This window comes from Protopterus annectens, chromosome 9.part0 (genome assembly GCF_019279795.1).
Source record: "Protopterus annectens isolate FY-2018-M chromosome 9.part0, PAN1.0, whole genome shotgun sequence".
Classification (NCBI taxonomy): domain Eukaryota; kingdom Metazoa; phylum Chordata; order Ceratodontiformes; family Protopteridae; genus Protopterus; species Protopterus annectens.
Genome location: NC_056743.1, coordinates 1,612,647,913 through 1,612,669,661, shown reverse-complemented (window position 1 = coordinate 1,612,669,661; position 21,749 = coordinate 1,612,647,913). Strand labels below are relative to the sequence as shown.

General features: G+C 40.6%; 1 protein-coding gene across 1 annotated transcript in view; it reads right to left on the bottom strand.

Moving 5' to 3' along the window:
• LOC122810728 (cytochrome P450 4F3-like) overlaps nt 1-21,749 on the bottom strand; it is a 3,229,861-nt gene that overhangs the window by 2,710,658 nt on the left and 497,454 nt on the right. The window lies entirely within an intron of this gene.

Here is a 21,749-nt window from a genome sequence, read left to right as displayed (position 1 = left end):
CCTTAGTCCCATACTTTGTCTGCACAAGGGATAAGAGCGAGTCCCCCCTTGCTTGTTGATGTACCACATGACTGTGGTATTGTCTGTCCTGATCAGCAGAGTTCCAAGGTAGAGTAGGTCCTTGAAAGCCAGCAAGGCCTGATGTAATGCCATCAATTCTTTTAAGTTTATGTGCAGATGAATCTGCTGGGTGCTTCAAGTCCCCTGTATGCCCCTGCCTTCCAGATGAGCCCCCCCCCCCCATGCAACATCTGAGGTGTCTGTGGTGAGAGTCTGGCTGGCAGGTGTTGAGCGGAAAGGCAGACCCTTGCTCTGAGAACAGGCTGTCGCCCACCAGAGGAACTCCATTTGTAGACAGGGAATCAGGGGAAGAAGCAAGTGAAAGTCCTGTGTGTGTTGATACCAAAGATTCTTGAGGTACCATTGAAATTTTCTCATATGCAGCCTTGCATATGGGATCATCAAAATACATGAAGCCATGAACCCCAGTGGTTGCAGGAACTGCCTTGCAGAGAGCTGGGTCATGCTTGCCAAGTTCATGAAGTAAGCCGAAAGATCTTCTTGCTTCTGTTGAGGGAGGAATACCATCTGGGTGGCTGTATTCAGACTTACTCCCAGGAAAACAATCTCCCTTGTAGGAACCAACTTTGACTTCTTTTCGTTGAGAGTGTAACTCAAAGAGTTGAGAATGTTCTTCACAAAATCAAAATCTTTTTAGTTGTTCTGGGGAGTTTGCTTGAATGAGTCAGTTGTCCCGGTAAGGATAAATTTGAGTGTTTCTCTGCCTGCAAAAAGCAATGGCTGAAGCCAAGCACTGCGTAAAAACCCTGGGAGCAGTAGATAAGCCAAAGGCAAAGCAGAGAATTGAAAGTGTTGCTCCCCAGCCCTGAAGCGAAGGAACTGCCTGCAACATTCCCTTATTGGGATGTGCAGATAAGCCTTCTTGAGATCCAAAGTTACCAGCCTTGAATCCTTGCCCAGCATTGGAAGTAACTGTTGAAGGGTGAGCATCTTGAATTTGGGAATCACCAGAAAAGTGTTTAGAATAGACAGATCCAGAATAGGGCACCAGGTGACCCCTTTCTTGGGTACCAGAAAAAGTCTTGAATAAAATCCTAGACCTGCCTGATTTGCAGGAACTGGCTCTATAGCCCCCATAGTCAGTAGATAAGAAATTTGAGTTTCTACCTCTGCCCTGAGAGTTCTGGGTATGCCCGGGTACCCTTGCAAAACAGGGAAGGTATGAAAGTAAAACTTGTAACCTTGGTTTACTATATTGAGCACCCATTTGTCTGTGATGGTAGACCATACCTCTGTGAATCTGGCTAACCTTCCCCCAAAGGAAACCCAGGGCCCTCAGAGGTAGGCACAAGAAGGCCGGAGTCAATGAGAATGTTTGCTTTGGGAAGCTGTCTTAGAACTTCCTGATTTAGCAGAAGAAAAATGCCATTGTTAAGCCCTTTGAGGAGCAGAAGCCTGCCCTCTGAAAGATCTGAAACCCCTAGGCCTACAGTGACCCTGCTTGCCAGGATCAGAGAAAGACCAATTCTTGGAAGGATAATGCCTACTAAACCGAGGAGGCTGAACCTGAAGGAAATCTTTTACAGCTTGCATAGATTTTGCCTTATCCTCCAACTTCTTCAGTACCTCCTCAGCCTTATTACCAAAAAGATTGTCCTTGTGCAAAGGAACATCCAGCAATTTAGATTTAACAGGTTCAGAAAGAGGCTGCTCCCTGAGCCAAGCATGCCTTCTAATTATGGAACCAGTGGCTGCTGCTCTGCAGGAAGCCTCCAAAGTGTCAAAACCACAATGAAGTGAATGCTTATTAATAAAGTGGCAGAATTCAGTAAGTCTTGTAAATCTTTGTTCTCTGTCATGGAAGGAATATCTCCAGGTTTAGCCTTAATAGCCTCCAAAGTACACTGCTGATACTTAAGCATGTGAAAAAGACAATTCATGGATCTAACGGCAAGAGTTGCAGAGGTATAGACTTTTTTTACCCCACCTGTCCGAGGCCCTAGACTCCTTATTAGAAGGCACAGGGTTTTTAGCAATAGTAGCCTTAACACCCTTGAGGCCTGGATCAGCAGTAGGGTATTTAAAAAGGAACTGATGAGATTCAGGAACCCTAGAATACCTATCCAGTTTTCTGGGGGCAGGAGGAACAGAATTAGGAGTTAAAGAATTTTCCATGAAAACATCATCCACAACTTCCAAAATTGGAAGTATAGCCAGAGGCTTATGCTGTGGCAAATCCAAAAATTCCCTGATTCTTTTCTTAGACTGTGGAAAATCCTGACATTCCCGTTTAAAATGCTCCATAAGAGTATTCAAAGTATCCCCAAAGGAAAAATCTTCTGGAGGGGAGGCAGAAGGGATTGCATTCTCAGCATCAGAATCCTCGAAGCTAGAGAAAAGTTGAGAATTTCCTTCTTCACCGGCAGACATACTGGAAATCTCAGAATCTGAGACAGACAAAACATCAGGAGATAATTCCCTAGCCCTCTTTGAAAGGGGGGGATGTTGAAAGCCCCTAATCAGGGAAAGATCATCACTAACCATCTTTACCAACTGGGACTGAGGCACAGGAGGGGAGGCCAACGCCTGCTTGTGAGTAGGTTTGCAGCTAGAAGGTTTACTAGCAATCTAGAGGGACTCGGGAGGCCTAGCAACTGCAGAAATCTGAACTAAGTTAGTCGCTCTGGTTCTGGTCTCATGTGGAAAAGAGGAGGCGTCAGAACCCGGTGCCTGCAAAGCGGCTCTGGACCCATCTGAGGCGGCGACAGGCAGAGGGTCTGAAGATGAAATAGCAGCTTGTGGCATGGAGGACTCCGTAAAGGTCTCGGCAGAGGCTTGTGGCTGAAAATCCGTGGACTGCAAGGGCTGCAACAGCACCTCACTGACTACCACTGTGCTGACAACCAATTTCACTGGTGCGTCATCAGCAGATTTAACCCTAGGACTGTCACAGTCCTTGTCTTTGCATTTCCTAGGTATATCCAAAGTCGGGAGACCAAAAGACGCCATACCGATGAACTTAGGCCAGACTCTGAAATGCTTATACAAAATCTTAGCTCTACGGCGCATGGTACGCAGGTTAAAGGAAGCACAGAGATCACATTTAGGGACGACGTGCTCAAAGCCCAAACAAGTTATGCAATAGGAATGGAAATTATGGTGCAGAATCTGTTTTCCACAGGCAAGACAGTTATTAACTTTATCTGACATTCGTTAGAGCAAGAAAAGATGATCCCCAACAAGGTACTTATCTGAAGGCGTCTTCAACTTGGTAGTCGGAAAGCAAAAAGAAGGTAAACGGCCGACCAGCACTAGTGAGAATTGCATTGGCTTTGGGCTCCGTGGCAAGAAAGACTGAGGAAATGGCGTTGGCTGCCTCCCTTTATACCTGACATTCTGACAATTTTACAACCGGCGGCAGCCAACGTCATAGACCAACCAAGGACTCTGGTATTCGGGCCAACTGAGGGCTACCAGGAGCCGGATAACCCCATATGTGAGGACTGCAACAGTGAAACATGAAGAACATCAGGTCAATACCTCTCGACTGTCCATATTTTTGCAGAACATCCATAATTTTACCTCATATTTTTTTATCTGTTCCTTATAACATTTGTGGTTTTCTGAAAAATCACCAAAGAATGAAATCACTAAACAGTAGCATACATTTTTTAAAACTTTATAACCTTCAGCAAATGCATTCTAAACACAAATCCTGCTATTCTAGCAACTTTCTAAGTTTATAAGAGCAATATTTAGAATATGTCCCTATTTTTGGGCCTTTGTCTCACCCCCTATTATTTTATACTCCGTCTAGATTTCTTAAATTAACAGGTTGAGAGCTATAGTGAAAGCATCACTGTTAACAGTTTCTGAGCCTCTTGCAGATAATTTATAGTGAGTCAGGAAGGGGTCTGGCATAAAACTCAGTAAAAACAGCAAAGGTGATGTCAACATTTCTTAAGTTTTGTCAAGGGATCCTGTACTGCAGAGGTCTATACTCAAAGTGACCCAAAGAAGATCAATGGCTACTAAAGCTTTTTTTTTTTTTAATTAATTTTGCGCATGAGAAAAAGTGAACATCTTCAGTTTAAGTGACAGTCCTTTTGTTTCTAGGAAACAGGAAAAATAACAGGTCGTCTGAGCCGCTCTGGTGGTATGGAGGGATAAAGCCCCGAATAAGGCTCTGACGACCAGACTGTCACTTTTCTTATATGCATTAAGACGACATTGAGGCTTGGGTGTTCGTTTGAGTAGTTTATTATATACAAATACATCAGGATGGATGGCAGGAACATTGAACATAAACTATCTAACTGAATGACTACATACCTGCATGCTCTCACTCTGGCTACTCACTCAAAATGGCACTCTTGCTTGCATTTGCTCAGTACTTATTTGCATGTGCTAGCTCACTGGAACGCTCCTTAAAGGAATATCACACAAACTGATCTACATCTTCCCTCTTTACTGAGCGGTCCCATATTAACAATGATAATTCAACAGGCATGCAATTATATAGACAATAATAAAGAAAAACAATAGTCATGTCCAGGTTGCCATGTATCTGGAACTAGGTTTTGAGATGCAACCTGATCTCATAACATAACAGTTAGGATGGGGTTTAGCAACAGGGACAGTCACTGGGGAATGTTCTGCTTGAGGAGTCTCGGGCATTTTCTCAGGAACAGGGATTACTGATGGAATGTCCTCTGGAACAGGAACATTGGACAAGTCACTCTGAGAACTACAGTCTTTGTCACAGGCAAGATGCTGTAACATTGGTTTGGACACTGGCAACAAATGCTTCTGATTTCACCAGAATTCCATTCCTTGTGATACCATAATGTACGCTCTCATCTCTTGACACTAACTTTTCACAAATCCAATGCGATCAAAACCTTTTGATGTCTGCATCCTCATCATCTTCCCTTTTTTCAATGAACTGAGTGATTTGCTGGTTTTATAATAGTAAGACTTCTAAGGCAAATGCTTTTTTCAACAGTTGGGCTTTTACTGCTTTGTTGTTTTTAGCACATGGAACCAATAAATTACTGCTGATTGGCAATGCGGTTCTGGTTTGTCTCAACATAAGTGTCTGGGTAGGTGAACAAAGATGATTACCACAAGGAATGTGTCTGAGATTTAACAAGTTTAGAAAAACACTGGTATTGTCGTGTCTGCATTTCTCTAACAGTTGTTTTGCACTTTGAACTGCACGTTCAGCCAAACCATTTAACTGAGGGTATTCAGGACTACTCATAATATGAATCAAGTTCCACGGTTCTGCAAATTTCTTGAACTGCTGACTGGTAAACTGTGCACCACTGTCAGAAATATGTTGCTTCAACTTAGTAATGACAGTATTGGAAGTTAGGTTGGGAAGTAGGTCAATCTCGAACAGATTTGAATAAGAGTCTACTAACACCAAATAATGTTGACCATTCCATTCAAAGACATCTGTGGCTACTGTCAACCAAGGTAGTTCCGGAATGTGGCTTAACTGAAGTGGTTCTTTCTGTTGATGTGGCTTTGTGCTGTTACTTACTGAGCAAGGTGAAAGTACTTTCTCGATACCGCTTGACATACAAGGCCAAAATACTAGTCCTCTCACCTTTCTTTTGGTAGAATCAGTTCCTTGGTGGCCACGATGCAAGATCTCAATATAATCTTGTAGCAAGGACTTTGGAACAATCACTTTAGGATCTTTCATGATGATACCACTGTCTGACAAAATCTCATCTCTGTACGGAAAATATGGTTGCACATCTACTGGTAAACAAGATTGCTTTGAAGGCCATCCTTGACTGATAAAGAGGTTTAGCTTCTAGAGAACTGGATCTGAAGCTGTGCGAGTTCTGAGCTTATCAAGATGTGTGGAAGAAAAATTCTCACTTCCATAACCTCAAAATCAAGCTGCTCATTGTTTTGCTGTTCTGTGTTTTTTCTGGGCAATCTGGATATGACATATAAACAAGACTGAAATTGTACTTTTGTGCAATGTGAGCATTGTACGTCGCAGTCTAGCTTAAGCTGTATTTATAGGCTTTCTCAAAATAGTGACTAGAGGTTAATGATCAGTTTCGATCTGGATAGTTTAACCTTAAATATAATCATGAAACTTGGAACATGCAAACACAATCGCCAAAAGCTCTTTCTCAATCTGGTCAAATTGCATCTCAGTTGCGGTAAGAGTTCACAACGCATAGGCTACTGGTCTACCCTCCTTAAGAATGACTGCACCTAGAGCAAATTTAGAACCATCACAGGAAAGAGTAACTGGTTTGTGAACATCATTGTAGCTGAGAGTTGGTGGACTAGCAACTTTCTCTTTCAGGACATCAAATATTCTTTGGTGCTATTCTGGCCATGACCAAATTACATCTTTGCGTGTCAGCTCTCTTAGTGGTGCTGAAAGGTGGCTTAAGTCTGGAATGAACTTGCCTAGATAGTTGACCATGCCAAGAAAACGTTGCAGGGCTTGAACATTGGCTGGAGCTGGCATCTCGAGAATTGCTGTTTGCTTGGAAGGATCTGGTCATAAGCTGGAACTGGTAAACAAGTGGTGCAGCGGTTAATGTTGTCGCCTCAGAGTAACAGGTTCTCCGGTTCGATTCCCAGTTGGGGTGCCTTCTGTGCAGAGTCTGCATGTCCTCCTTGCTTTTGTGTGGGTTTTCAATGGGTGCTCTGGTTTCCTCCCACATTAGAAAGACATGCGTTTGGAGCATTTCTCCCCAGGCCACTGCTGAAAACTGGCTCATTCCAAGTTGGACTGCCCTGGTACACAAATGTTAAATAAATAAATAAATAAATAAATAAACATAAGTAAACATAAGTAACTTCTTGTAGCCTGAATCTGCACTTGAGGATTCAGCTTAAGATCCACTTCACGTGCTCTTTCCAGAACTTTCTTGAGGTTTCTATCATGTTCGATTTCATCATTACCTCCTACTAGAATATCATTTACTATAATAGCACATGGATCGCCAGAAAAAAATTGCTCCATTGTACACTGAAAGACTTCACTGGCACAATTTATCCCAAATGGCTTTCTCAGAAATCTGTATCTTCCAAATGGCATACCGAATGTGGTTAACAATGAAGATTTATGGGCAAGCAAAATTTGCCAAAATGAGCTCTTTGTATCAAAGACAGAAAAAAACAGTGGTGTTTGGCTTGAGAGAAGCAACCTCCTCAACTGTGCACATTGGATGACGAGGCCTTTTTAATGTTTAGTTCAAATGTCTTGGATCAATATATATTCCGATATCATCTGAGCTTTTCTTATGAGCTACCACCATGGAGGATACCCATTCAGTGGGTTCTTCTACTGGACAAATTACACCTAGTGGCACCATTCTCTTTAGCTTGGCTATGACTCTGTTCTGCACAGATACTGGAACTTTCCATGCTAGTCTGACAACTGGGCTGACCTCTGGGTCTAACTTCATGGAGTACATAACTGGTAGTTTGCCTAGTTTTTCTGCAAAAATATCAGCATACTCAGAAAAAATAGTTTGGGCAGAATTTGAGCTGTTGTCATTCAGGCTTATATGGTGGACTTCTTTATTAAGTGAAAGCAGTCCCATTTTCAAATTGTCTCTGAGGCCTAATAATGACTGCATGTGTCTCAACGAAAAATTGCAAGTCATAGCTGGTCACAACAGAGTAACATGAAAGCACTACTGAGCCTACGGCTTGAATTGTTTCATCACCATAAACAACAAACTTTGCACACTTTGTCAAATGAAGTTGTTCTGCAACTTTTACTCTAGCAAACGTTTCTGCTGACATAACATTACACTTTGAGCCACTATCTACTTTGAGTTCTATGGGACTCCCACTAATCCAAATATTACAAAAGATTTCATTATTTGCCCACAAATCTACTGCATTGACTGTTTCACCAAGCACAGACACACCATCAACACAAAAAGTAGGGTTGCAGCTTTCTAATTGATCAACTTGCATCTTGGAATGCCCTCCTTTAATAAAGGAATGTGCCTTATTTGATTTACAAAATCTTTTGAAATTATTCCACTTATTGCAAGAATGACACTGCTAGTCAAAAGCTAAGCACTTTTCTCCTTTGGGCTCATGATTACTACCACAAGTACAGCAGTTGACTATGAAGTTGGGTAAGAACACATGTTTTGACTTTGCAGACTCACCCTTATGCTTCACTGAGCATGCCCTGGAATCTGCTGGAAAGACTTGGGGTTTCTCAGAGACTGTTACAGGGCCTGCAGTAACTGCCATGTGCTAGGCATATTTCTTTTAACCACGTACTGCATACTATCAACATGAGTTTGCCACTGTGCCTTCCACTGCTATTCTCATTTGTAAGCATACTTGTGTGTTTTTCTGTTAAGCTTGTATATCTGAGAAATCTTAATGGCCTTATTCAAAGTTAAATCACTCTCTTGAAGCAAAATCTTTCTCATTGTGTCATTATTGATACCACACACAAGCCTATCTTTTATCAACTCATCTCTCAAATCACCAAATCTGCACATTTTAGCCTCATTTCTCAAGTCAGTATTATATGCTGCAAAAGTTTCACCAGGCTTTTGATCCCTTGTGTAAAATATGTGCCTTTTCATTGTAACATTCGTTTGTGGGTAACTCATTTCTTTAAATTTACATTTTAAGCACTCTGGGTCTTCTCTCGTTTCAGCCGGTACCACTATATGGCAGTCTTCCCCTTCCTCTGCAAACACAGCAGGTGCATACACAAATGAACGTTCTCTTTCAATGACCTCTAGACTAACTAAATTAAGCAGAATAAATGCTTTTGTAAATGCGTCTTTTTCAGAAAAGCAGCCTGTATGAAAATATCGTATTCCCTCAAACAATTTTCAGTTTCCTTCAATATTGTTAGCAAACACAAGCAGTGCGGGTCTGCGAAAACCTTCTACCATGCCCACAGATTATAGTAAAACACAACGCAAAATGGCCCTTGTAATTATGTACGAATGTACACACACACCAGGTACTTGTAATAATATTCAAATACACAATAAACTCTACCAAAGACTGTACTCTGCGAAATATGCTTTGAAACAACTGTACATTGTGAAATATTCTTTGAAATGGCTGTACTCTGCGAAATAACTGCAATGTAATACTGCACATACTTGCAAATACTTTGCACACTTTGGATATTTTGAATAGTGTTAGTACAAAATAGTAGTACATAGTGAAAAAATACTGTTGTTTACCCTTTTTCCTACATTTTATGCAAGTCAGATATTGTTTCAAACATTTTTATCAATATGTCACAGTTTCAGATATTTCCTTTAATAAAAAAATTTGTTTGAGCATTCTGAGTGCTTTGTTTTATACTTGTAGTGAAAGAAATCATTTATCAGAGTTTTAGTACCTGGAATTTGTTTCTGACCCATTTTGCAATTTGTTTGAGCAGTAGGATGATTCACTCCTGCATATTTCTCCAAATTTAAACCGTTGCCTCATGGCTGTAACTCTGGATCCCATTCTGGCACCTTATCGCTCTTATTATGTGTATTAAGATGATATTGAAGCTTAGTCCTCTTTGTATGCCCATCCCTTGGATGTACCATGGAGACCATTAGAGAGAAGGAAGTAAAAGGGGAGGTCATAAAGGAATCCTCACCTGGTGGATGAAGTCAATCAGAATCCCAGGACACCCTTAAGTTCAGTGCCAGCCCCAACCCTATCAGAGAAAAGTCCAGGGGGGGGGTGAACATGTGGCTGGCAGACTTGGCAATAGATGTGGAACACTGGGTAGAGTGCCAAGCAATGATGCAGATGGAAGAAAATGTCCTTCCCCCCAAACATTATGGCTCTGTCACTTAATCCGCAAAATTCTCTCCATCACAAATCACAGTCTCCATTTTCTCTGTTCCCTCTTTCCAATGAAAGACCTTTGATTACCTCACTCCTTCAGTTCTGTTTCATCAGCTACCTACATTTTCTATAAACACTGGCATACAGAGCTGCTATCCAGTATTAATAAAGTAATACAATTTTAAAATGTTTATTCTCTTTGAAGCTAGTGTACATCTCTCTTCTGCATGCTGTCTTTACCACCACCCATACCACATCTCTTTACACTGACAGAGATATCCCGCCTCCAATCATAAAATTCATATACATATACGTGTGTGTGTGTTTTTTTTTTTTTTTACTTTTTTGCTTTTTTTTTCCTCTACAGAAAATTACAGTCTTTCCTAACCTGCCTCATCTACCTCTTTATTTTAGAGTTGTATACACTGCCACAGAAATACACACAGACACACACCACTGACGTTCATGGTTTTGGTCAGGTCATGGCCCAGTGAAACTAGGATCAATGAACTAGTTTCAGTGATTTCTGTTTTTTTTTTTTATATAACATTTGAACAGAACAAAGTCATACAACAGTGGAAGTAAAGAAGGTGAAGTTTCTCCTTTATCTCCAAGGTTGTGCAGTTGGAAGAGATGGTGTAATTTAGAGATGCAGGGGCATGGAAGGTATCGTGCATGCGTGCGCGCGCACACACACACACACACACACACACACACACACACACATGTAGAAACACTATTTTCATCTCGTTCTTGTCAAAGTCAATGATGTACAGGTTCATAGGTAGGTACTAGGCTATTGGCCCTAGGGCCTACATAATCCTAGCCAAAAACCTACCCTGGCTTTCTCCACCCAAGAAAATTATTTACCTATGCCCCTGTCGAGCAGAGCCACAGAAGTGTTCCCCGGGGTGAATTTCCTATTTCCCATCCAATCATCACGATTTTTCTTGAAAAGTGTTAATGAGGAGCTTTGTTTGATATAGATAGTTTGTTCCAGAGTATGGGAAGTCTCTGGGACAGGAATCTATCCCTCCAGCATGTTCTGTTTATTGTGGTGACAAGGTTTAGGTCCCTAGAGCGAGTAGCTCAGAGGGATTGGGATTTCTTTAAGAGGAGCATCTCCAACAGCTCTGGGTTTGACATAGCTTTGTATGTTATGTAGAGATCGCCTATGAGTAGGCGACATGCAACGGAGTAAACCTGGAGTTTTTTGAGACGGTCTGCGTAGGGCATCTGTTTGAGGCCTGTAATTCTCTGTGAGGTATTTCTGTGGCCTTTCCAGTTGTTGTAGATGTCTTGTGAGGTACATTCCAAAAGGGGCACTGCACTCTGTAATGGGTCTAATGTGTGACGAGTAGAGGGGAACAATGACCTCTTTTTCCCTGGATGAGAAACCTTTTGTGATGAGGTGTGCCATGAAGAAGGATTTCCTGACCACTGTAGAGATGCGATTATCAAAGGAGAGACTACTGTCCACCTGTGTCCCAAAGTCCCTTATCACACTTTCAGTGTTAAGTAGACTACCGCCTATGTGGTAGCTCATGGGTACAGAGTTTTTCCAAAAGGAATGACAATGCACTTTTTTGGCATCGAGCTTGAGGCCATGGCTTTGACAAAAGGCATCTGCCTCAGTGAGGCCCTTTTGTAGGATGTCCACATTGTTAAAAGTTTTGATTATGGCTCCTAGTTTGCAGTCATCTGCGAACTTCATTAGTCAAAGACCTTCTGTGTTAGCCTGTAATTCAGAGAAGTAGATAAACAGGCTAGGACCCAGGACTGCACTCCACTTGTCACTGGTCTGAAGTCGGATTTGGAGTCTGCTACTTTCACAGTGTGGGTTCTGTCAGTGAGCCAGTTGGCAACCCATCTTGTAACATAGGGATTTATGCCTAGTTTAGTGAATTTATCTATAATTCCAGAGTGGGGGATGGTGTTGAAAGCCTTGGCGAGATCTAGATAGGCTGTGTGAACCACCTTACCCTCATCTATGGCTTTGGTGACTGCTTCAAAGAAGTCTATCAGGTTTAGGAGACATGATCTCCCTTTTACAAATCCGAACTGGGTGGAGTCCAGAGTTTGGAGATTACCAATATCTTTATTTATAACTTCCATGATGACACATTCCATGGCCTTGCAGACCAGGCTCGTCAGGCTAATGGGGCAGTAGTTTTGTTTATGGAACTTGCAGTTTTGTTTATGGAACCCATAGTACATATAAAAAGGGGGCACTGTGTACCTTTCCCATGCTTCTCTTTTCTTTACACTACTGCTGTATATTTCCGTAAGAACCTAAACTGAATTTTTTTTTTTATTTTAGGAAGTGGTTTCTATAAATGCAGACTTGGTGTTTAGCCATTTCTTCTGACACACTTATACTGCAGAAAACTTAATCATCTAACTTTACAAACACCAAAGATCCATCTTATTTGATCAAAGACCCAAAATGAGCTAAGCACTACAAAATATTTCAAGCAACAGAGATTGTTGTCATGTCTTCTCAGTGGTACAACTTGAATCCAACCTTTGGCCATTCTTTCATATTTCTGTCCCACATGTTACAAAAATATGTAGCACCTGTAAGCAAATTAGAACCATGACAGAGGTTGCTATCATGCTATCTCAGTGGTACAACCTGAATCCTACCTTTTGGCCATTCTTTCATATTTCTGTCCCATGTGTCGTATAAATATGAAGCACCTGTAAGCAAATTAGAACCATTTATCTAATTTGTTTCTGGTTGCTAATTTCACCTTGACTTTAACCAATAGGATCATAGATCATAGTTGGTTACTAGGCAAATGACCCTAGGGCCCTTACAAGCCTAGCCAAGTTTTACCCTTATTTCCATGATCAGCACCTATCATCCCTGTCCAAGAGGGACATAGGGGGAACCCCTGGGGTGAATTTACTAATACCCATCCAGTCGTCCAGATTGCATTTGAAGAGGGCCAATAAGGTGCTCTGTTTGACATGAAGTAGGAGTCTATTCCAAAGGTGCGGTAACCTCTGGGAAACAAATCTGTCCCTCCAGCATGTTCTATTAATGTCACATACCCGGTTAAAGTCATTAGGGTGAGTAACCCGTATACCATTTGACTTATGGATATGCAGCATTTCTAATAAAGCAGGTTCAAAGACTGCCGTACATGCAAGGCAGAGATAGCCTCTGACTAGTCTGTATGAAACAGAACAAAGTGACAGCGATTTCAGATGATCTTCATAGGACAGATGCTGAAGACCTTGAATTTTCCTTGAAGAATCTTTGTGGTCTCTACAATTGCTGCAGGTGCTTGGAAAAGTACATACCAAAAGGGGCATTGTGTACCTTTCCCATGCTTCCCTTTTCTTTACACTACTGCTGTATATTTCCGTAAGACATGTTTCAAATGTTTGCATCTTTCTGCATCTGTTGCTGCAACATGGTGCTTGTTTCAAGTATCAGCTATGAGTTCCATAAACAAACACATCCTCACATTATCCAAATCTCTTTTCCGTCAAGTCTGATTTCATGTTAATGATTACTTGTCTACCTTATTTTTCTAAATATGCCACAATGCTGCATCTATAACAATCTTTGAAGCTTTTCTAGATCTCAAACTTCTAATCCGATTTCTACATACTGGCATACTTCAACCTCTCCTTCTTTAACGTATGGTTCAGGCCCTGCATCACTTTTGGGGTCAGTTTTTTTGGGGGGGCTTTCTTAACTGTAATTTCCACACCCTTCAAGAGGTGTTAGCGAGAATGTCTCCATGTGACATGTCGCAAACTATTACACTAAGCAATTCTCTCCCAAAACCAACAAATAAAGTCAGTTTCCAGACAGCTGTTAAAATGCCTACTTTTTTGTGTTTTAAGACAGTATTTTTAGAACAGAAGACAGATTAGAACATTTGATGCAAACATATCAAAAAGCACTACTACAGAATTATGATTTTAATTTTACAAATGCAATTAGCAATTTAAACCAAAACTTGCAGTATATTTATTTGTTCAGCATACCACATGTATCAAGTGTCATTTTTTACATGAGGACTTTTTTTTTATCCTAAAAGAAAACTGCATGTTTAACCTGTAAGCCTACTTGACACAATTACTCTTTCAGGGTGAGCCTTGGAGTAATGTTAGATTAAATGATTTGCTTTAGCTATATAGGCGTAAGGGGAACCAGACTTAAGATGAACCTTACTAACAGTGCTTTAACTCTCCGAGCCAAAATGCAAATATTCTCTGTACATCTCCCAAGAGAAAGACCATGAAGCTTTTTACCATTTTTTCATAAAAACAATACGCAGAAATGTTTTTCTTTTATTATAAACACATTTACTGAACTATCACCTGTGACACAGGCATACTTGCATTTATAAAAAAGAAAAGTAATCATACCAACGGGTTCATAATTACAAACATTACACATTCCATATATTCTTCTGTACAATATAATCAATCCAACATTACATATGTTGGTCAATTCCTGCCTTCTCGTAAACCTCATTCCCCCTCCAAAACATTTTTCTGCATGTACTGATCCCACAATTTCCATTCTATCTATGTAATGTGCTCCTATCTTTTTCTAAAGATCCCACTTCCAGTTCCTTACCTCTGTTACAATATTCACTACTTCAAATACAGTTGGTATAGGCTTTGATTTACATTTTCTAGTTATTTTTTCAGCAGCAAACAGAATTAAACTTAACAAGGAGAAATGTCTAAGCAGATCTTGTATCTCAGCTAAAAAAAAAAATAATTTCCTTAGCTACAGATATTTGCTCACCTAGTATTTCTGACAGAGTACTCTGCAGGGGGGGGGGGGGATTGAAAGTCTGCCAGTTCATTACACTCCCAACACACAGGTTCCCAGTTACTCTTTCTTCCCCATCACACCTCCAACATTTACATCAACCCAAGGAAAAAATTCTTTGAAGTCTGCTTTGATTACAAAAATACCTATGCAAACACTTCGTAAGCAAAAATCCTAAATCTTCTATACTTTATTGCACATTGGGAACCATACATGTGTCCTCCCATTGTTTCTTTGTGAATTGCTTAACCAATCTCTCTTCCCAATCTCAACCCTCCTCCGATTCCTATAGTTATTGTGCAATACTTTATATGTCTTACTAATTATCCCTTTTTTAACAGCAGGTTAATTGCAGATTCAATTAAAAACTCTTCTAGTGCAAGTCTTTCACTTAGGATTTCACTATTCCTTTCTCTTTACCTGCATTCAGATATCAACCCCTGATACAGAAGGCATTCTCTAGCCTGCAGTTTAAATGTCTTCTTGGGCTCTTCCATTCTTTTACCATTACTTCTCTAATTATTTGTTCCCAATACCTCGGGTCCTTTGCCAGCTTCCATCAGTAAATTCCATTCCCCTATTACTTATTCTCTGTACCCCTAACTGCAGTGATTCATATTCGCAGAATCTCCCTTCTCCATGTCAGCTTAGATCTTTGAACACTTTCTGCTACTTTATGATTATAATATTCTACATGACTGCAGTTGTTCTCCTTAAGGATCTGCATCAACAATCCTATTTTCTCCTTATTTCCTCTGTTTCCCCTTGCTCCATCATCATCATCATCATCCCTTTCCCCTCTGAGTTGTAGCTTTTTGCTTGTGTTATGTATTTCAGCCTTAACTGTGTAGCTCTAAACTATCCCTTTAAATCAGGTAAACAAACTACCTTTTTCTATTGAAAGGATCAGCTTATCCCACTTGACTCCTTCCTCTCCCAGATAAAATCATTCAAATCTTTATTGATTGCTATCCACATCTTTTCTCCTGGTTGATAAAAATATGCATGACCTGTGTATAAAATTAAAGGGACTAAAAACATTTTTGCTTATTGCGTCTTGCTATCCATATCCATAGACAAGAACTTCCAGTTTATCAGTTTTGATATTGTCTGTTTAGTTTCTTCTCACACCTCCTCAGCTTCCATAGTTGAATCAATTTTAAATCATACTCCTAAATACTTCATTTCATCATGCCCCCATAAATATGGGCATTGCTATACCAGTTCACGTGTGGGTACACAGTTTACAGGTATAGCCTTTGTTTTATCATCACTACTTTTATAGCCTAATTTTTTTTTTAAAACTGTCTCAGAATGTTGCACAACACTGATATGTCCTTTTCTGGTTTTATCAGGCTCAAAATATACTGTCTACAAATAAAGCCAACTTTTCTTGATTACCATACCAATTATATCTTGAATTTCTGAGTGCCTTATTTTCTTTGCCAATGGTTCTAAATATAAAATAAACAATAAAAGGGAAAAAGGACAGCCCTACCTGGTTCCTCTGTTCAGACACCAGTTGTCAGAGAAGAATTCTCCCAGTTTGATCTTTACCACTGATCCCTCATATATCCTCCTAACTAACCTTGTTATTGTATCAGGGAATTCAAATACTTCCATTCTCCTATTTATAAAATCACAGCTTACTCAGTTGAATGCTTTCTCACCATCAAGACCCACCAATAACAGAGAAAGAAATAGGGATGCCCTAAACGAAAGACCAGCAATGGCAGAGTTTTTAGTAGAATCTAGAATACAATCTGCCATTAAAAAAGGAACAACTACTAGAGCATATAAAATATTGCATGATAACTATAAGAATCAATCAGAGGAGGTTAGACAAGATTGGGAAGCGAGACTGGATAACCAATTCACAAAGAAACATTTTGAGGATATATGTATGCTCCCAAATATAAAACAAAATATAGAAGATTTAGGATTTTTGCTTGGAAATGTTTACACAGATATTTTTATACTCAAGTAGACTCCAGAGAATATTTTCTCAGGTAGACTGCAAATGTTGGAGGTGTGACAGGGAAGCAAGAGGGAGTTGGAAACATTTTCTGGGAATGTGGTGGGTTGGTGGACTTTAAGGATTCCCTCTGGGATGCACTGTTGGGGATGCTGGGTGGGTGGATTAGTGTGATGGGGAAGATGATTTTTCTGAGCTATGATACAGATCAGAATTGCCTAGACATGGTAAGGCTTTGCTGTGTCTAATTATGGTGGCTAACCACAAAAATAGAATAAAAGTGCTTACGAGAGCAAAGCTCCAACCAAATAATACGAAGTAAGCACTTCGGAGCCCCAGACAAGTGGGTAAAACGAAAACATTTTTAATAATAAATAAATCCCCACAACAAATGAGCCACAAAATGCTGTTTCACCATGTTTTTCGTCCCCAATGGAACTTCATCAGATGTAAAACAGTTGTTAAAATCAATTAAGCCTTTAAATACTCATTTTAAAAAACAATTAATCAATCAATTTCATCTTAAGCAAGTGCTAATGAATATTCCTAAGGACAAGCTGACACGGTCATAAATATTTATAGAAAGTACATTCTCAGCAGAAAATATGCATAAAAGCATCATTCCTTCCAACACCATAAAATATTTACAAAAAATACCTATTCAAGTATAAAAGACTATAAAAATATATAAATATCTAAAACATATTAAAGTTTTGATAAGTACTAAAATATTCATAATGTTGTATATTCTCATTATCCCCACATCTAATCTGTGTATCACAGTAATCTATCTCCCTCACCTGTATTGGTATTGCATATTTGGTCTGTTCCGTATTCTTTCTGATCTCAAGTAGGGAAATTCTAAAAGGTCATTGATATCTGTGTTAAAATCTTCATTATTACAAAACCATCACTATTAACTTCTTCTCTTTCAGCTGTTCCCATTAAGGGTCTCCATAGCAGATCATCTGTTTCCATTTCTTCCTGTCCTCTGCATATTGCTCAGTCACACCACCCGCCTGCATGTCCCTTGTCACTACATCCATAAACCTTATCTTAGGCCTTCCTCTTTTCCTCTTACCTGGCAGCTCCATCCTTAGCATCCTTTTCCCAATATACCCATCATCCCTCCTCAGCACATGTCCAAACCAACGCAATCTCACCTCTCTGACTTTGTCTCCAAACTGGCCAACCTGAGCTAACCCTCTAATATACTGATTCCTAATCCTGTCCATCCTTGTCACATCCAGTGCAAATCTTAACATCTTTAACTCTGCCACATCCAGCTCTGACTCCTGCCTTTTTGTCAATGCCACTGTCTCCAACCCATACAACATAGCTGGTCTCACTATCCTCTTGTAGACTTTCCCTTTCACTCTTACTGGTACCCGTCTGTCACAAATCACTCCTGACACTCTTCTCCACCCATTCCACCCTGCCTGTACTCTCTTCTTCACCTCTCTTCGACACTCACCATTACTCTGAACTGTTGATCCTAATTACTTAAACTCCTCCACCTTCGCCAACTCTACTCCCTAAATAAAATCACTATTATAATTATTATTTCTACTAAAACTCCAATCCTCTGTCTCAATATTCTTACCATTGTCCCCAGATTGATTACTGTAAGTGTCCTGTCTACTATACTCAACCTGTTCTTTATCGTAATAATCCACAAACAAATCTTTCCCCCACCTACCCCTTGGACAACATCTATTTTCTTTATATTCTTTCAGGTCCCTCTCAATTTTCTTATTTTTACATCTAGATACAAGGACATGTTTATCATCAATATTTTTCTTAATATTATAATATCTCTTCCTCTCTTTTTCCACTGTGAACAATAGATCTGTGGTAATCTTTTCATTAATCTCCTCTATTTGTTTAAACAGCTTATCTGTTTCTATCTCATTGTCCCCAATCATAACTTTCGTAACAGAAAAACCACAGCTGTTAAAAATAGTAATCAACTCTTTATAACTTTCTTTTCTAATATTACTTGGATATTTATATACTCTAAGTCCTTTAGGGACAATATCTAATGAGAGACACTTCTTTAAATAACTGTTTTCCAAATAAATAGTTTATACTTCACATTTTCATTACATGTAAAAACATGTTCATTAACATTTTTGTCATCATGTCTATCATACGCTTCAAAGCTTTGCAACCAAACCTGCCATTTAAAATCATTATTAACAGATTCAGCTCGGTCATTGCCTTTTAAAAGGTTACAGTCACAATGTAAAAGATGATAATGATAGGTTCAAGGGTGCCTTTGTGTTGGATTATAACAGGGATTCAGGGCTGATTAAAGATATTATTCAAAAGAATTGGAATTTATTTTCAAACTTCTCTGACCTTAATAAGATTTTCCAGCAACCAGTTATTTTCACCTATAGAAGAGATAGAAACATTAAGGATATTTTAGAAAAGAATAGTAGATTGAACAAAGAGTATAAAAAGAAATATGGGGCTTTTAAGTGTGGTAGATGTGTGCAGTGTTGTCCTATCTAAAATGGAGAGAACTTATACTTGGCGGGCAGGGATAGATTGTTGACTAGTAAGCATGTTGTGAATTGTGACACTAAAGGTATAATATATATAGCTATATGTGAAAAATGCCCCTCCTTTTATGTTGGGAAAATGGAGACGGCATTTAAAAGAAGGGTGTATGAACACATATACGATATCCGTAAGTCTGATGTTAACAATGCTTTGTATAAGCACACCACAGCTTGTAAGGAAGCAGTCTTTAATTTTTTGCATTAGAATGTATCCCCTATGATGTAAGGGGAGTAGACTGGGAAAATAAAATAGAGGTTCGAGAACTGTATTGGCAATTGGTACTTGACACTGTAACACTGACTTGTATGAGTCAGAAGGGTCCCCATGATCCCCCTCAGAAGATATCTCCTTTGTGGAGATACTCGAGATCCATAGGCAGAGGGGTGATTGGCAGTCCAAAAGCCCTACTGAGGACGAGTCAGTTCTGAAGGCCTTTTGATCTCAACCTTCCACCTCTTGGGTGTCTCCGCCCTTTGATGAGCTCATGCAGCTGATCTCTCAGAGGGCATGGAAGTCGCCGGAGTCCATTGAACCTGTCCCTTGCAGGCCTAATAAGTTTATTTCTGCCCCTGGAGACAAATCCTTTTTGTCCAAAGGAGTCCCTGTTGATGATGGCACTGAAAAGGAAATGTCTGAGACTTCCTCGTTTATCCATCCTCCTAACAGAGAGTCCAGGATCATGGATAGATATGGGAAACACATGTTTTGTTCCGCGACTTTTACACTCCGATCCCTGAACTATTTGACCCATTTCACTAGAATGCAAAGAGATCTCCTTAAGGAGTTGGGAGATACTCTTCAGGGTACTGTAGCTGCAGGGGCTTCCGACAAAGTTGCTGCCCAGCTTGCTACCCTAAATTCCACTGTGAATTCGTACATGCGTCTCATATCATATGCAGCTGATGAGATGAGTAGGGCAGCGGGTACAGGAATTGCTCTAAGAAGACATTCCTGGATGTGCTTGTGTTGCTTCGCTAAGCCCCTTAAGTCTTCATTTGTGAACACCCCTTTTGATGACTCCTCTCTCTTTGGGCCTAAAGTAAAGGAAACTTTGACCAGGTGTGAACAGGAGGGAAAGACTCTGTCTGCCATCAGAGTCTGTTATTCCATCCCTACTTGGCCTTACCCTAAAGGCAAAAGGGGAGGAAAAATGTGGTTCCGAAAAACCCAAGGAGCCTTTCAGGACACATGTGGTGAACCCCCCCAGGAGCAGAGGAGGGGGTAATAATGGAAGACGCCGCCCTCGCGGCAGAGGGGGTCCTCAACACCAGGGTGACAGAGATCACTTCTCTGCTCAACCCTATCAGCGCTCCTGTAAGGAGGCCTGACTGTCCTGCTCTGGAGGCAGTTGGGGGTCACTTATCTTTGTACCCAGATGCCTGGCAAGCTATAACAAACAACAGCTGGGTACAAAATATTATTTCCAGAGGGTATTTCATACCATTCTCCACTCCATCCACACCTGCAAGGAGAATCCCAGACATTCCACCCAGTTTCAGGGAACGAGCAGCTATAGAGGTCCACAAGTTGCTAGAAAAAAAAAAAAAGAGTCATCCAGCCAGTCCCAGCAGACTAAACAGGATCCGGAACTTACTCAAGATTCTTTTTGGTTCCAAAGAAAACAGGGGTCTGGAGACCTATTTTGGACCTCAGCAGACTCAACCAATTTTTGAAGAAAGAGAAGTTCCGGATGGTCACGCTACAGTCTATACTTCCCTTTTTTAGAGAGAGACAATTGGATGTGCTCGATGGATCTCAAGGATGCGAACTACCACATAAAAATGACCAGGCCATCCAGAGATTATCTGCATTTCTGGCTGGGAGCCAATCATTATAATTTTTGAGCCCTGCCCTTTGGTCTCCCTACAGCCCCCAGAGTGTTCACCAAATGCATGGCAATGGTCACGGCTCACCTGAGGCGTCTAGGATTCCAGGCATTTCCATACCTAGACGACTGGCTCCTTACCTCCACCACCAGGCATCAACTGATTCAGGCACAGGAATACACTGACATCACTTGGGCATTACAGTCAACTCAGAAAAGTCTGCCTTGTCGCCATCGCAGCATATTGTCTTTATAGGGGCAGAGTTAGGCACTTCAACCACCACTCTACGACTACCAATCGAGAGGGTCTTTCTTCTTCGCCAGCATGTCAGCTCATTGGTATCGAAAGACAGAGCACCAGCCGCAGAAGTTTTAAAAGTATTGGGTTTGATGGCTGCAGCGATCTTGGCCATACCATTAACAAGGATGCATATGCGGATTCTTCAATGGCTGCTGTTCACTCAATGGTCTTATCAGGAACTTCCAATGAATCACATGATTTTAATTACGAACTCTTGCAAGAGAGATCTCCAGTGGTGGTTGACGTATCTTCATGTAACCATAGGACGCCCCTTTGTACTACTCCCCCAGTAGCCACTGTGACCACGGACGCTTCCCTGATAGGGTGGAGGGGGGCATTTTCAGGGAAAGACTGCCCAAGGCACATGGACAGGATCAAGAGTCACATCTGCATATCAATGTTCTGGAGATGAGTGCAGTACTTCTGG